Consider the following 16,413-nt stretch of genomic DNA (forward strand, 5'->3'; position numbering starts at 1 on the left):
AAGTTAGGCAGATGGTGTCTGGCTCAGGGATCCACAAAGACTAATGTGCCATAACCATCGCAACTATTAACCATTGGTGTGCCATGCCCTAGTCCTTTATTAACACTGATAACTGGATTGTAGATTGTGCTCTCTTTGGTGAGGAAGGTAGACTAGTTTTTTTCCCTAGTGCCGTAAAGCTGTCCAATATATTCCATGTCATGTGATGGGACAGATGGTACATCTTCATATTCAATATGCATCCAACCCTCTCTTGAAGGCTGCTCACAAAAGTGGTGTCCATCCCTGCATGGTTTCGAGATGGGGCATGAATGAGCCAGTACTCGAGATAGTGACATACATTAATATCCTGGGAGTGTAATATTGCTACACTGGTGGAAAGAACATCTGTAAATACTCTGAGAATGGATTGTAGACCATATGGCAGCACCTGAAACTGCTAATGGTCTGTCACCACTGCAAATAATGGGCACCTTCTGCATCCGCTGCAGGTTGGGGATGTCGAATTATGCATCCTGGAGGTCAATGAATTTCAGGAGGTCCCGTCTGTATATCCCATGGAGAGTTTACATCTTGAAGGGGGTACTGGTGATGAACCTGGTGATGGGGCAACACTCGTCCAAGGCGTTTGCGCAAGGAAGATGCTGGTGCTCTCTCCCCATATTCCCCTGAGAACGGGGCATATGACTTCCGTCTCTGGAGTTCCCAATCCCATCCTAGAGGTGTCTGGAGATTCCTGGGCCACAGAGTAACCTCTAGACTAGAGTCTTAGGGATTTGAACAAAATACAGTCGTAATTCTGCATGAACAATGTCCTGGGGCCAGGCATCTGCTTCTTATTCTTTCCAGTCTCTGCTCAAGTTCTGGAGGCTCTACCCACTGGAGGTTGTAGATGAGGATCTTGGTACCTGGAGTTATGAAGTTGCTAGAGCTGAGGTAGCGTTCGTCTTGAGCTTTGTGTGCTTGTGGCCCCCTTTCCATGAAACCTGCCCTTCCTAGACCCTCAGGGTGCCCGGTATGTGTGTTCAGGCTAGTACCTGTAAGGAGTCTTGGTCTGGGAAGTATTGGGTTTTGGGGGCACTGTTACGCCATTGTCTTCTTCAGCATCTTTGACCAATTTATTTATCAGGGACCCAAAAAGCTTCTGGCTAATGATGGGATGGCAAAGCAGGGTGGTTTTCTGCAACTCTTCTCCATTCTGTGGCCTAAGCCAGTATTGCCTCCTGGCCTATAATGATCCATCCTCCAATCTTGTTGCTTTGATCACATCACAGGCAATTTTGGATGCAAGTATGAATACTCACTCAATCAATTATTTATACTGGATCCTCGCAGTCCCGGCCATCCTTCAGCAAAGGAATGAGTCACTGGAAACCTTTGAGGAGCAACTGAGTTTCTTATGGAGAGTACACTGCTGTTCTCAGTGGTGCAAAGTTTGAAGATTCATGCTCCCTTTTGAGTGGTGTCTCCACTCTCCTTTTCACCCAGTCAGAGCGAGGAGAAGCCTCTTTTGTCACTGTGCTTTCGCCAAAGCCCTGAACAATCTTAATAGTGATAGTAAAATTAATTTGAAAATAATAATACACTTACTTCAGCAGCAGGTAGGAATGGAATGAATCGTCAATTGTGGGGCAATGATTGAGTGTTTAAGTGAGTATGAAAGATGTGCAGAGAGGTAGAGGACCGAACGATTGGGGAAAGAGCATTCCAGATTTTAGGGGCAAGGAAAGGGAATAAGCGAAATCGAGATGAAGCACAGGGTGGCTTAGGAACAGAAAGTAGATGTGATTGTGACGGAGGTATAATGGATGAGGACGGAAAAGATTAGGTGAATCAAGGGCATGCATACATAAAAGACAATACAGAGAAAATGACGAAGAGTAAGAGTATCAAATGAATGAGAGAAGGGAATGGAAAGCAAGAGTATCAGTAATGGAGCAATGAGAGGGTAAGGAAAATATAATACGAATAGCTGCATTATATACTGAGCAGAGATGAGCTAGAAAGCCGAGAGACCAACCAGAAGAGCAGAGCAATAACCAAGAGTAGAGACAAAAAGCGAATTGACGAGGAGTTTAGTAGCATGTAACGAGAAGAAGGTGCATGCTTGGCTAATATAAAAGATGGAAATTACTGGTGCAAGCAGTGTTAAGAAAGAAAAAAGTCAAAAGTGCATCTAAGTTATGAGCTCTGGTAGAGAAAGAGGGGAGGGTATGGGGAAAGAGGTGGAAAGGGGGAGAAATAAACAAAGCAGGAAAGAAAAGAATCAACATTTTCGAGGGGGTGGAGGTGGAAAACATTTCTATGCGTCTAAGTCTGGACAGCTGAAAGATAAGCAGAGATAGTTGTATGAAGAAATTCAAAAGAGAAGGAAAGAAAGGTTTGAGTCCATAACATTAAGTGTCAACAAAGATTGAAAGAGGAGGCACAATCTCATAAGGGAAAAAAGAAGTGGGCAGAGTACAGAACCCTCAGGGACTTGGTATTGATGAGGAGAATTTACCAGTTTAAGAGGCAAAAAGAGTATTGTCAGTACGATAGAAATGAAACCACTGAAGTATGGAACCAGAGAAGCCAAAAGGGGCCATAGCTGAAAGAAGACTGGGATGATGAACCGTGTCAAGCTGTGGATCGGTCAAGAAGAATGAGAATAGAAGAGGGTTTTAGGTAGCAAGCAGAGAGAAGAGAATATGAGATATGGAGGAGAGCAATTTCAGTAGAATAAGCTGGCCTAAAGCTAACTTTGAGTGAGTGAAGATTGTGATGAGACTTGAGAGTAGATGACTCTCTGAAGTAATTTTTGAGAAAAAAGGAAGGAGAGAGATGGAGCTAGCAGGTAGGGTGGAATCCAGAGCAGGTTTTATGATTAAAGGAACAATAATAGCTTGTCTAAAAGAAGAAAGCACAATTGCAGAAGACAAGTAAGATGGGGAATACGTTGAGAATAGAGCTCAGTCTATCCTTTTGGGATGGAAGCCTTCTCTGGTTCTCCCTGCTCTCATTAAAAGGTCCCGAACATTCTGTTAGACATGCAGACCTGTCTTGGGGATCAACAAATGTATGTATCTGCAATGCCTATATCTTTCCTAGGGAATTTGCTAGCCACCACCCCACCCCACCGCTCCCTCTTCATCCGGCACCACCACAGTCCATCGACTTGCTCATCTGCAGCTGCTCCCAGGGATTGGGATCTAAAGGAACTGCAGCCAGGGTAGGAGTTGGGGAGTCAGGGCCTTAGCACAAGCAGCTTAGCACAATGGCGCTGTTTGGCTGCAGATGCTGTAAGGGTGAGAGGTTTTAGGGAGGGTCCCAGGAATTCTAGGAGGCTGGATCCTCGATGTGCCAAGATCATTGCTTTAGGGCATCTCTTAATGGAGCGCAATCTGGAGCAACAGTTCTCCATTTTATGTCTCGCCTTTTCCTTTCGAGCAGGAGTGAAACCTTTCATCTTCTCCTGCTTTCAATCCTTTCAGGGTAGAACTGGGAAGCCCTTCAATCTGACCATGTACCTATACTCGCAGGAAAATAGTCCTGTTTGTCAGCACACTTGTGGGAAGTTGAGCCCTAGCTACGTGCTGGCAGAATGCTGAAGGCTTTATCAAGTCCTTCAAGTGCAGTCAGAGTGGCCATGTCCTTCCTGATGATGAGTCGCTGGCTTTTCACTGTTTGCGCCTCAAACTCCGGCCCTGGCAGATTGCTGTGCCTTGCTTTTGTGCTCATCTTGGCAGTAGGGGTGCAACTGTATAATGGTATACCGTTATAGGTACTTTGAACAGCTTAATTGAACGATAATAACCGTCACATTGTTTATCCTGTTATACCATTTTAGGGCCTGCAGCTATTAAGTGAGCTTTTCAATCTAATTTGGAAAGGCTGCTGTAAGCAAGTGCTGCGCATTCTGGATCTTGCACTGTGGGATGTGGCGTTTGGCAGTCAATAGCATAGGGAAAGTGAGGCCACATTAGTAAATGCAGCTTTGATGCTGTGACCACTCTTTCTCTGTGATCAGTAGAGTTGGGTAAAGATCAGCCGATTTTGTAGTTGTCCCACCAATTTGAAAGATGGGGATCTACACATCCTAGAATTCGAAAGGGGGGAATTAACTGGATGTCCTTCGGATGCATGTCTACAAAACGCGTTAGCTCTGTAGATTGTATGAACACTGGGCCTATCAATGCTTTGTGCTAGTATATAAACTGCCCCCCCAACTGTGCTCTGTGTAGATTTACACATTGGCACTAGAGTTGTAGCTTCGCTTGATCCTTTACCTGCCGTCTGCATATGGAACTGGACTCGAGCAGGCAGGACAGATTCTACATTCCATTTGAAGTATCCAGAGCAATAGGGGTGAGATATTTCTCAGGTCAATCCTCGATTTGTGACACCACCCATGAAAGCATTCCTCTGTCTCAACTCGCATGACAAGGGTCTTAATGCACTCAGACTTGGTGGAAATGGTAATGATGGGGCTGCGGTGATGTGGTGATCTAGGCCATATTTGTGCCGATATGTATTTTAACTGTCATTTTCAAAAACCTTTTGTGCCACTATCTTTTTTTTTAACTTAATTTTATTGGAGTTTATATCAAACAGATTACAGCTCGTACATCTAAAGTTAATAATCATAACATAAAAGCAGGTATTGCAGTTGAATAGAAAACGCGGTGAAGATTCAGTTTCACATTTCAACAAAATTCTTGCATTCCGGTCCATCAATATTTAACTCCTCTTTACAATGTCAATAAACATTGACTGCTGTTCTCCCATTTCCTCCCCCCTCCCTCCCTCCACCCCACAAGAGTTTATAATCTGCCGCCAAGAGATGTATTGTCTAGTATTTGGTGGATTGGTTGATAGGTTTGTCAGACCTTGAGACATACCTTGTTCGGGAGGTTATCATGATGTTTCACTGGCCATGGCACTGGTCATTCGCTAGGTGCTAGTGAGCTAATCCGGGCATATACTTATTGACAAACACCAACCATAAGATGTCGCATTGCGTGGCTTTCCCGTGTATAGATGCCTTGATTTTTTTCCATGATGCACATATTGGAGGTTACATTAACCCATTCTTTTTCTGTGGGGGTTACAGGGGATTTCCATTTCATGGCCAATAGAACCCTCACAGCTAACAGTGGTGCAGCTATCTGTTACCCTTCTCAACTCATCCTTGATTTTCTCGAGACCAAATAAGATCAAGTAGGGGTCAGCTGTTCGCTGGATCGCGTCTAGATCCCTAATCCAACCTAGCACTTCATTCCAGTATATTTTGATCTGAGGACAACCCCACCACATGTGCCAGTAATCAGCCGCGGACCCACATCCCCGCCAACACATTGGACTAGATGACTGATACATCTTGGAGAGCCTGCACGGGTCATATTGTCATCTATTCAATAATTTGATCGAGTGCAACTTATACTGGCATGAGATCGAAGCTTTGGGTGCTGCCCTACAAAACTTATCTCATGTCTCCGGATCGATATCCTCGCCCTTGTCCCCTTCCCATTTTAACCTAAGCGGTTCTGTTGTTCCCTTTCCGGCTTCCATTAGTGTTTTATACAAAACAGATATCAACCCTTTCGTTTCCGTCCTGGAGTCAAGTATAGTTTCAAACGGGGTGAGTTCCCTTCTCAGCTTGTCCTTCCATTCTGGTTTTGTCAAAACACCCTTGATCTGCAGAAAGTGGAATGCAGACAGTGTGTCTATTCCGAGTGCCTCTTCTAGTTCAGGGTGTGCGATGAAGGAGTCCTTCAGGAGTTGTCCCACCTGCTCCAGGCCTGCCTCATACCAAGCTTGAAACCTCTCCACATTAGGGATCTGGTCGTTAATGCCCAGTGACCAGAGATGACTTAATGGTGATGGCCATGTGGTGATCTTTCCCTTATCCCTGCCCTCTCGCCATATGTCCCATATGGTTGCAAACATCGGGTGTGCCTTAGATTTCTTCAGTACTCTCCTTCTTGGGGCCCATAGCCATTCAGAGATTGTTGCTGGGGACAGATAGTGATTGTCCACAGAAATCCACTGGGGCGTTTTTTGGTTACGAAGATGGGGAATAAGGATTCGTAATTTGAGCCGCCTCGTAATATTTTTGGATGTCTGGAAGACCCACTCCACCCTTGTCTTTCGGTAATGTCAAGTTGGAATATGTAATTCTGGGCTTTTTCCCTTGCCATTAGGAATTTTAGGATCGCCTTCTTGACTTCTGCGAAGAATTGACGTGGCATCTGAATGGGGAGCATTTGAAAGGGGTATAGAAATCTTGGGAGACAGGTCATTTTTATCGCGTTTAAATGCCCCAACCAGGCAGGATATGGTTAGGTTATCCCATCGGGTAAGGTCCGCGTGAAATTTTTGGAGAAGCGCTGGGAGATTGGCTTCATATAAATCTTTTAGCGATCTTGTGACATGTATTCCTAAGTACTTCGTTTTTTCGTGTTCAATCATAAGGGCCAGGGTCAGGTATCTTTCAGTGTTTGTTTCCATTGATCCCTGTAAGGGGAAAAGTATGGACTTGGATTTGTTAACCTTGAACCCGGATACCTGGCTGTATTCGTCCAGGAGGTACAGAGCCCTGGGAATGGATGTAGTGGGGTTTGTCACATGAAGAAGTCGGACATCGGCATACAGCGCTTCTTTGAATTCCTCGTCCCCTAGATGCATACCTGTTACTTGGGTATCCTGTCGTATTTTTTTGGGCAAAGGGTTCTACAGAGAGGACGAAGAGGATGACCGATAGGGGGCATCCCTGCCGGGTACCACGTTTCAGCTCAAACCATCTTGAGTATTCCCCATTGACAGACACTGAGGCTTTTGGAGCGGTGTAAACTGCTTTTATCTCCCTTCTAAATGTTGGTCCTATTCCCACAGCACGGAGGACTGCGGCAAGGAAACCCCATTCCACTCTATCGAAGGCTTTTTCAGCATCAATGGAGAGTAAGGCGGGATCATTGCACATGGTTTGGGAGGCTTCGACCAAATGGAGAGTCTTTCTCATGGTGTCTGCACCCTGTCGTCCAATTATGAACCCTACCTGGTCGGGATGGACAAGATGGGGCATGTGGACCTCTAGCCTGGACACCAGGACTCTTGTGTAAAGTTTGGCATCAAGATTGAGCAAGGATATGGGGTGGTATAATCCGCAACATTTGGGGTCTCTGCCTTCCTTGGGAATGACTGATATGAGTGCTTGGATGAAGGAATCAGGGACAATGCCCATGTCAAGGATTTCATTAAATAGGGTGGTCAGGAATGGAGCTAGGAGGGTACAAAAGGTTTTATAGAAGCCGGCAGTGAATCCGTCTTCACCTGGGGATTTGCCCAGTGTAAATCGTTTGATCGCCTCGTGTATTTCGTCTTCAGTTATGGGGGATTCAAGATGGGCCGAGTCAGTGCTTGCCACTTTTGGAAGAGCAATGCTGGTGAGATAATTGTTTATCTCTTGTGAGTGTGGGTCTACTCCTGAAGTGTATAGGGACTCATAGAAGTTTGCAAACAGTTCTGGGATGAGGGGTATATGTTGTGCTTGGTCAGGGGTTGGATATGTGATCTCTTTCACCCTACGTTCTGCCCGTTGAATACTGAGTCTAGCCACTAGCAGCGCATCAGCCTTATCTCCCTTTTCATAGAATTTCTGCTTCAGTAAATGTAGCTGACGTGCTATATGGCCATGCTCTAGGCGGCGGAGTTCCTCCGTTTCTTTTCTGGCCTCTTGGATCTTATCAGGGTCTATGGTGTCCCCCACCCTAGCTTCTCTATCAAGCTGACATATTTCACTTTGAAGCTTATTCTCAATAAGGGTTCTTTCTCATTTCTTCCGAGCTCCATCCCGTATGAGGATCCCCCTCCAGGTTGCTTTGGCCACCTCCCACACACTCTGTTTAGAGACCTCCCCGGTATTGTTGGCTTTAAAGTATTCTTTGATCTCTGTTTCGAGTTCCTCCTTGAAAACAGGATCTCTCCACAGGGCCTCATTACATCTCCACTTCCCGCCCTTAATTGGTAGATGTTCCCACTGTATATCAACTGTGACCATGTCGTGGTCGGACCATGTTATTGGGGTAATCCCTGAATGCGTGGTGGTGTTCAGTTCTCGTGAAAGGTAGCTGTAATCTATTCGGGTGATAGTATTGTGTGGGGATGAATAAAATGTATACCCTCTTTCATCAGGGTGCATCACCCTCCATGTGTCTACCAGCGTATATATCTGCATCATGTTTGCAAAATCACTGTGTTCCTCTCTCACAGGAACTTCGACGTTTGGGCGCCTCGCTTTCCGATCTAACTCGTGATCTGCCCATAGGTTGAAGTCCCCACCTAGTATAAAGTGGCCGGTGGCCTCCAACATTATTTTGGGGACAGTTTTAGAGAGGAATCGGAACTGTCCTACATTGGGAGAGTAGATTGTGGCAATCGTTACTTCCACCTTCCCTATAGTCCCCACAACTAGCAAGGCTCGCCCTACTGCATCTGGCCAGCTTTTGGAGACAAGGAAATCAAGTCCCTTTCTGATAAGGATTCCCACTCCGCCTTTACGAAGTGCTCCCGAGCCCCAAAACTCCATGCCGAAACGTTTCCCCAGGATGGACCTCTCCTCCCCCTTCATACATTTTGTTTCTTGTAAGAGTAGGATATCAATGTTAGCCCTTCAGAATTCCAGTAGCACTAACGACCTCTTAGTAGGTGAGTTAAGGCCTTTGACATTAAGTGTCCCGACTTTCAAGGGGCCTCGTATGTTAGCATCAGAAGTGGCCATCAGTATATGACAATGCGATATTCACAACAATGGATCGCCATACCTTGTGGTCCAAGCCCTCAACCAATATTAGTGTTTTCCCCATCTCAGCGGTGAGTAGAAGTTCTGTAACAGTTGTACCCTCCCCCTTGCCTTGCAAATCCCTCCCTCTCCCTCCCACGCACCCCCTCCCCCCCATATGTCGGCGTCCGAGCAGGTCCAGTTAGATTCACTGAACTAGCAACGAACCACCAGTAGGGACCATCGTCGCGCGGTACTTTTATTAAAAATAAACACCACATAAGTCTGAGCCCCCCTCGAACCCTCCTTCATCCCCAACTTACAACCTGCAAATATAACTTTTGTGTTGGGCCAAAAGCGGCCCTTGTCTCGAACATACTCGTAGTGTCAAGGTAGTTGCCGCTGGTCTAGTTCACTTGTCCCCCTCTGGGGAGTTGTTACCTCTCTGAAATTTTCTCGGCCCTTTGACTCTCTGCCTTTTAGGTCCTCAGAGTTTCCAATCTCGTCCTTCGTTTCTCGGAGTGTTTCCATCTTCCCTTCGTTCACGGGGATCAACAAGTTCGGATAGGCAGGCCTTTATTTCCCTCTCCGACTGTAGTCTGATTCTCATGCCATCGTGTTCAAAAGAGAGCGAGAAGGGGTATCCCCACTGATAACGGGTGTCCCGCTCTTTCAACCATTTTGTCAGGGGGCCACACATCCTTCTCAGCGCAAATGTCATGGCAGATAGGTCTTGATATATGGTTACTTGGGCACCATTGAGGGTGATCACGCCTCCACGCCTTGCCTTCTCGAGAATCTTTGCTTTGTCCTGGTATCTGTGGAAGCGGGCGAGGAACGATCTGGGGCCTCCAGGTGGGACCCAGCTCTGTGGATCCGTTCGGTTCTCGGTTCGTCAATCTCATCATCTGCCGCCAAGATTTTGATGATATCATGAAGTGTTGCTTTCAGGCTCTCCTCTGTCTCCCCATCCTGTTCCGGGATCCCAAAAAAACGTAGATTGTTTCGCCTCTCCCGATTTTCCAAATCATCCATCTTTAGCCTGTATTCCTCTTCCCGCTGTTCGAGATCCGTGATCCTGTGTTCGAGTTGTGTTTCTAAAGTATCTATCGAGGCTTGGTTGTTTTCTACCCCCTCCAACCTGTCCTCAATCTTGTCTATACGTTTGGTGATTTTGTCAATCTTGCCCCCTATGTTTGCCCCCATATTTTTTATCTCCGTCAGGAGGGCTGCTATGTCACCTTTCGTGGCTGCTGCCTCTCCGTGTGCCACAGATTCCGTTGCCATCTTGGGGGCGAGGAGTGTGTGGGTGGAGGGGAGCGTAAGCGTAACTAGCTAGTTTTATTTTGGCTTGCATATACTTGGGTGCTTCACCTCGATGTCTCTGGTTCGGACAGGTGTGGGTAGTACGTGAGGGCCTCACCCTCAGACTGCGCTGCGACCTCACACAGTTCTTAGTCGTTTGCGTTCACCCAGCGGTAATGCGCTCACCCTGCAGAATGGATAAGTTGGGGATATCCTTCAGCAGATAATCTTTGGAATTTGCAGGGCCCCTGGTATAGGGGCGAGGTTGGAAGGTGTCTCCCTGGTTTCAATTCCAATCGATACCGGGGACTTGAGGAGGCACACGCCCCTGTTTCGCGGGCCCTACCCTCAGTCCAGAGGATCCTTGCCCCGTGCACTGGGAGGAGCAGATGATATGCGGGGCTCGGAAGGCTACGTGTCCATAAAGAGTGGGGGCTGGTGGGGGACTGTACGATGTTGGCATTCACCTCGCCCCGTGCATCTCCATTTTGCATGTGACAACGTGCGTTGTGGGTGTTCAGAGAAGTTATGGCAGCCCTGAAATGCACCTCTTGTTGTTAGAGGTTTGAGAGTAGGGGTCTTCGCAAGCCACTTGGTTGAAACATCGTCTTGCCACTGCCCTAGTGGATTGATTACTCATCTGCCGCCCGTATGGGCTGTTGCCCCTGATGAGGTTTCAAGGGGGGAAGCAGCAGGCCCCCAGGTCAAGCCTTCTAGCTGGTGGCTTAGACTGAGGGGGACCGGACACCATAGGTCATACTTTTCCAGTGGGCAGAGGTCCTGCAGTCAGGTGTCTATGCGCTGCGGTACGCAGGGCTCCCAGGGCAGAGGTTTCTCAAACCATGGGGGCCTCACTATGGCTCCACGCCACATCCGTGTTTGCCAGAGTACGCATTCACGATGCGCAGGACGTCCGTTGCGGAGACACACCAATATGTGGGCCCAGTTAATCCCTTTGAGGGCCGGGGCCCTGTACACAAACCGCGGCACTCCGATGCACCGCGGCCACGGCAGACAGTGTGGGCTGCGTGCGGTTGGAGGCGCAGCTTACCTCTCGGCTGGGCCTTCCTTGTATTCCAGTAGTCTGCGGGCTGGGAGGCGTGACTGGGGGGGGTCCACGCCGTGGATCGATTGGGGGCACCTCAGGGAGTAGCTCTGTGGGCCGGGGGGGCGCGTTGGCCAGCGCCTCTCAGGCTGCGCGTCGCTCTCCCGATGGGCCCGTTCACTGGCCCAGCCAGTTTGCTTTCAATTTTGCGCTGTCCCCGGCAAAGAACTTCACCCGAAGTTTACTTGGGCTTCCCGGGTCCGATTTCGGTCGGGTTTTCTCCAGGGTGGTACAGGGGCATTCCAACGCACGATTCTCTGCTTTTTTCATCGTGGGTGGTGGCGGGGTGGGGGCTCAGGTCACCTCGCAGACCTACGGGGATGGAGCTCACACGGAAGAGTACACCATCCGTGCGTCCCCTGGTGGCCGATATTGTGCCACTATCTTTAAGAAGGTAAATTAACATGTATTGCAAGAATCAAGAAGGAATTCAACAGCACCCACTGAACGCTGTCCTGTTAGGATTACATGGTCAGTGGTGACTCCAACATCAGACCTCTATAATACGCCAGGCAGATGGTTAACAAGCTATAGTGATTTGATCAATATGCAATCTTTTGGTGAGTGTGTGTTAGCTATGACATTTTGACAAAAGAAACACGATGACATGGGCTTTCAGACCTCACATGAGTGACTTTTCTCCCTTTCATGGGATAAAGCTTTATCAAAGCAATCTTTTATGACTGATCGCAGTGGTCATGATGCCCATGCCATGTGGTTCCAAAATAATGCAGGTCGAGGCCGATTTTTCAAAGCGATGACCTGTGACTGAGCAGCCAGCTCTTTGTTCAAAATGTGCATTTTAACACTTCCACTAGTCGGTCTTTCATTCAAGGCGATCAACAAGTGAGTGCCATGAAAGACCAAATCTGCAGCCGCCTTAGATTCCTGGAGGATCAACTAAAAATGTGCAGAGACAAGTTTCAAAATGCTGACAATTTATGACCTTTAAGAAAATATTTAAGATTAGTTAACTCCACCTGCTATACCCTGATAACCATGATATACCGTCATTTGGCAAGAAGGTTATCGTACCGCCATAAAACCAATACTGTGACACCCCTGCTTGGCAGTGTCTTCCTCCATTCCCGCATGACGCAGATGTGCTTCCTCTGTGCAACACTTTGGTTGTCACATGGCGGATATGGGAGAAACATGCCATGTAGGGTGCACCTGCTAAGAAGGGCATCTCATGTGGGTCATAATAGGGTGCACAATTTTCACTCGTCACTAGCCATTGGCTAGTAATATTTGACTCATGGCAATTAAGAAATGATCTGCTGCGTCTATGTATAGAATTCAGGTGGCGAGTGGCTTTTATGTAATGCTGACTAGTAGCTTGCAACTTGAATTTATGCCCCCTGGTCATAACTGTCATATTCTGCACCACCAGGTGAATCTATGAGCCGGCAGGACTGATTCTTGTACGCAATAGTATGTATTGAAACAAAAAAATAAAGAGCATGTGTTATTTGCTCATAGAAGGTCGCCCGCTGGAAGACAGGAACAAACAGCTGGGTGAGTGGGGACATTATTTCCCCCCCCACTTCAGCGGAGAGGTCAAATGACATTACATTTTTAGTTCAGTAATTTTTGGTAGGCTGACGTCTCGCAAGTTAAGAACTGGGACCAGGAGGAGGGAGGAGGACATGACGTTTGTCTTGGAAACTCTCTCAACTGACTGCTCTGTGTGCAATCCTGACTGGCCGGACTCGGATGTGACTCTACTGGACAGTTTTAGTGGATTGATGTGTACTTTTTATGCCCATTAAGCACCTCGTGTCTTATTTTACTATAATTGGTCACTCTAAAAAGCAAAAGTCCACTTTGTTTTTTAAAATTGTTATGGTTTACAAATTGAAAACACACACACCGCACACACCACACGCACACACCACACGCACACACCCCCACACACCCCCACACACACCCCACACACACCCCACACACACCCCACACACCCCACACACACACCACACACACCCCCACACCACACACACACACACACACACACCCCACACACAACACACACAACACACACAACACACACAACACACACACACACCCACCCCCCATTCCTCTTGCCACAGTGCATAAAACCCCAGCAATAATGTTCTTATACACGATAAAGTAAAATTGGTAACCCTGGTTAAATCTGTACATGGAGCATGTCAAAAACCTTTATTGAAAACCAATACCGTGCTAACAGAGCAACGCTATTCCCCTCCATCACAATGATTCTCCGCCATACTCCAAATGGGCGTAAACATAAGGATTAAAATGCACTTTCCTTAAAGCGTTGGTGCAAAAACAATATATTAATGCATGTTTTAAGGTTTCCTTCTCATCTCTCATATGGCAAAGTCTACAGCATCACCCTGAACAGGCCAATTGTAGGGCCTTGATACTCCAGAGTTAGTAGTTGGTTCAATTCAAACCTCACGTAGACAAGTCGCGCTTGGTTGCACGTAAATATATCTTGACAGATTAGTTCTTCCTTGACAAAAGTGCCATACTCTTTATACATAGTATATGCCCCAGTTGCTCAATGGTCTCTCTCCAGTCTGTTTCGTAAAGGTTTTATTTTTCTTCAGTCCTAGCTGGTTTAGCAATCGGATCCTCCGGATCGGATTGAATTTCATATAAAAAGTGTCAATCACAAAATAGTCCTAGGTGCCCCTCTATGAGAACGAACAAGGCCAATTGACCTGTTCTTTGGGAAGGTACCCACTCGAGAGTCTGCCGCCACACTTAAGTTTTGAGGACAACCCTGAGCACAGTGAGCAAGAGGTATGGTTGTGTTTAGTTTGGAGTTTGAGAGGTGTATGCGTAAGTATGAGTTTTTTAGTAGGGTAGGTTAGTGGCAACACCCTATCCTACCCTCTTCGTTTGACTGCTTGCAGCACATATCCCTTCTCCTGTCATATGTTGTTGTGTGCTGCAATTACCACTCCCATTTTGTGTGCAGAGGTGTGGATCGTCGACGGCTTTAATCAGTGGCAGCACCCTCTCCACACCACCAGTGTTCAGACCAATTGCCACCCACATCCCTTCCCCCTAGCACATCCCGAGTGCAGCAGCCACCACCACCATGTGCCCCCCTGGGTGGGGGGGTACTCATTGTGCTCCCTGTACCCCTTGGTCCATCTCTTTGAGTACGGGATGCCCCTTTCTGCCCTTGTTATCAAGTGCTGTCTATCTGTGGACCAATTGAGTCGATACCATCTTTCTCCCCTGTTTCCAGTTTGACTTTCTATGGGGATGGGTACATCTGGGTCTCCCAGACGTTTACTCCACTTCCCTGCACTTTGCTCTGGTCTGGCCTACCGCGCCGTCTTTTCTAGTTATGCATTTGTTTCATGGGGTGTGGGTGTTGTTCATTCGTTTTCTAATTGGTTATCGAAAGAGCTAAACCCCAGGGTGCTTTTCCATGTAGTGTCTTGTACGGTGTTCAAATAAGAACCCAAATCCACCGAAGTTACGTCCAACCCATATGTTATCGCAGGCACAATTTTGGCGGTATAGAAACACAAAATCATCGGCTGGGAATATCTGCACGGTCCCGTGTGAACTCTCCTCATTTGGGCCAACAGAGGCTCTGTCCTTGCTTTTTATCTGTCATTTTCATCTGAAACTGAAATAGTTTTAGATAAACTGTAACACAGGTATCGCAGAAAGGGTACCTTTCCCAATCGAGAATCCCCCACCAGCCAATACATAGTCTTTCTCTTGTTGGTGTAGACAACAATTTTGGATTTCGATCCATTCACTAAAAGGTTATCAATGGCATAACCCGAAAACAAAGTCCACTTCTTTGCAGGACAAACAGTTTTTGGTCAAAAAACGAAAGGTCAGCGAATGCAAGCCTTTCACTAGTGGAAGGCTTACATTCGCCGACCTTTCATTTTTATATATATATATACATATATATATATATATATTTTAAAAAGTGTTGGCACATGGACACAACCCTATCTTAGTCTTATAAATATATCAATTGGTCTGGTCAACAAACCCTCTCTAGTAAGCTTTATTTTTACCCAAGTGTTCCGATGTAAAAGCGTAAACATTTTTACCAATGGGCTGGAATATTCCATGATAAAAGTTTGCTCCATAGTTTTACCTTACTAATGCGATCAAAGGCGTTAGACATGTCCATGGAAGCAATTCATGTGGTTCTTATCGCCCCTCTTTTCACTTCTGATAGAATGTGCAACATTATTGTTACATTTAAGGTTGTACCGAGGGATTGCCTAAAACCCAACCTGGAAACTAGATAGAATACCTGAGTTGTTCACCCATTTTTTTTAGTCCCTCAATAACATTGCTGCAAATATCTTACTTGATGCGTCAAGAATGGCAACAGATCTGTAATTCATTGGATTAGAGCGATTACTCTTCTTGTAAATGGGTATAATTATAGATGTTTTCCAGGTTGGGGGAAATTGCTGTGTTACCAAAAGGTCCCTAAATAGAGAAATCAAAATGCCAGACCACAGATCAGGATCATTCTCAATAGTGCAAGGAGAATGACAATCCGGAGCCGGGGCCTTAGAGGATATGACTTTACAAATGACTGAGTACACGTCGTCTTGAGACCACTGGGGTTGCGCATAGGATACCTAAGGAAAAAATATTAAAGGCTCCTTCGCATAACTGGCAAACATTTCTCCATAGAAGTGGACACAAGTTGCTTCATCTATACAACTCAAGTCCCTCTTAATGTTATTCCCTGCTACCGTACTGGCCGAGTCCCAGAATTTGGAGATGTTCCAATGTTGTAAAAGCTTCAAGGTGCTCTGGGTAAAGTTTATGTGTAGCTGTATTTTAAGCTTTTTGTATAGTTTATTTATGTTTGCAAGATTTTTAAGCAGCTTCACTTCGCCAAGCTCGAGGTCTTTCGTTCGTAGTAGCTCTTTTAACTGTGCCCTCTTCACTCTTTTTACTGTTGCGACCCTAGCATTGTGAATATGTGTAGGCCTCAGTCATACCCTTCCCGGACCAACTCCTCAAACAAGTAAACATTATCTCGTTAAAACGTTCAACAGAGAGGTCATCATAGAAATGTTCCTGAAGTTGTTGAAACAATAAATGCTGAATCGCAACCAGGAATTTGTTGCAAAGGGCATCATTCCATTTCACAGATCACCCCCCCCCCCACCCTATCACGGGCCACCATGCACATCAATGGTCTCCGCTCATGTGTTTGTCTGGGAACGGCAATAGTTTGTTTATTTTATTTATA

The 16,413-nt window shown here is 46.4% G+C and overlaps 1 protein-coding gene across 3 annotated transcripts in view; it reads left to right on the forward strand.

The window, feature by feature from the left end:
- SLC19A1 (solute carrier family 19 member 1) overlaps window positions 1-16,413 on the forward strand; it is a 405,409-nt gene that overhangs the window by 126,208 nt on the left and 262,788 nt on the right. The gene's annotated exons all lie outside the window — the stretch shown is intronic.

This window comes from Ambystoma mexicanum, chromosome 9 (assembly GCF_040938575.1).
Source record: "Ambystoma mexicanum isolate Mex_15411 chromosome 9, UKY_AmexF1_1, whole genome shotgun sequence".
Classification (NCBI taxonomy): Eukaryota; Metazoa; Chordata; class Amphibia; order Caudata; family Ambystomatidae; genus Ambystoma; species Ambystoma mexicanum.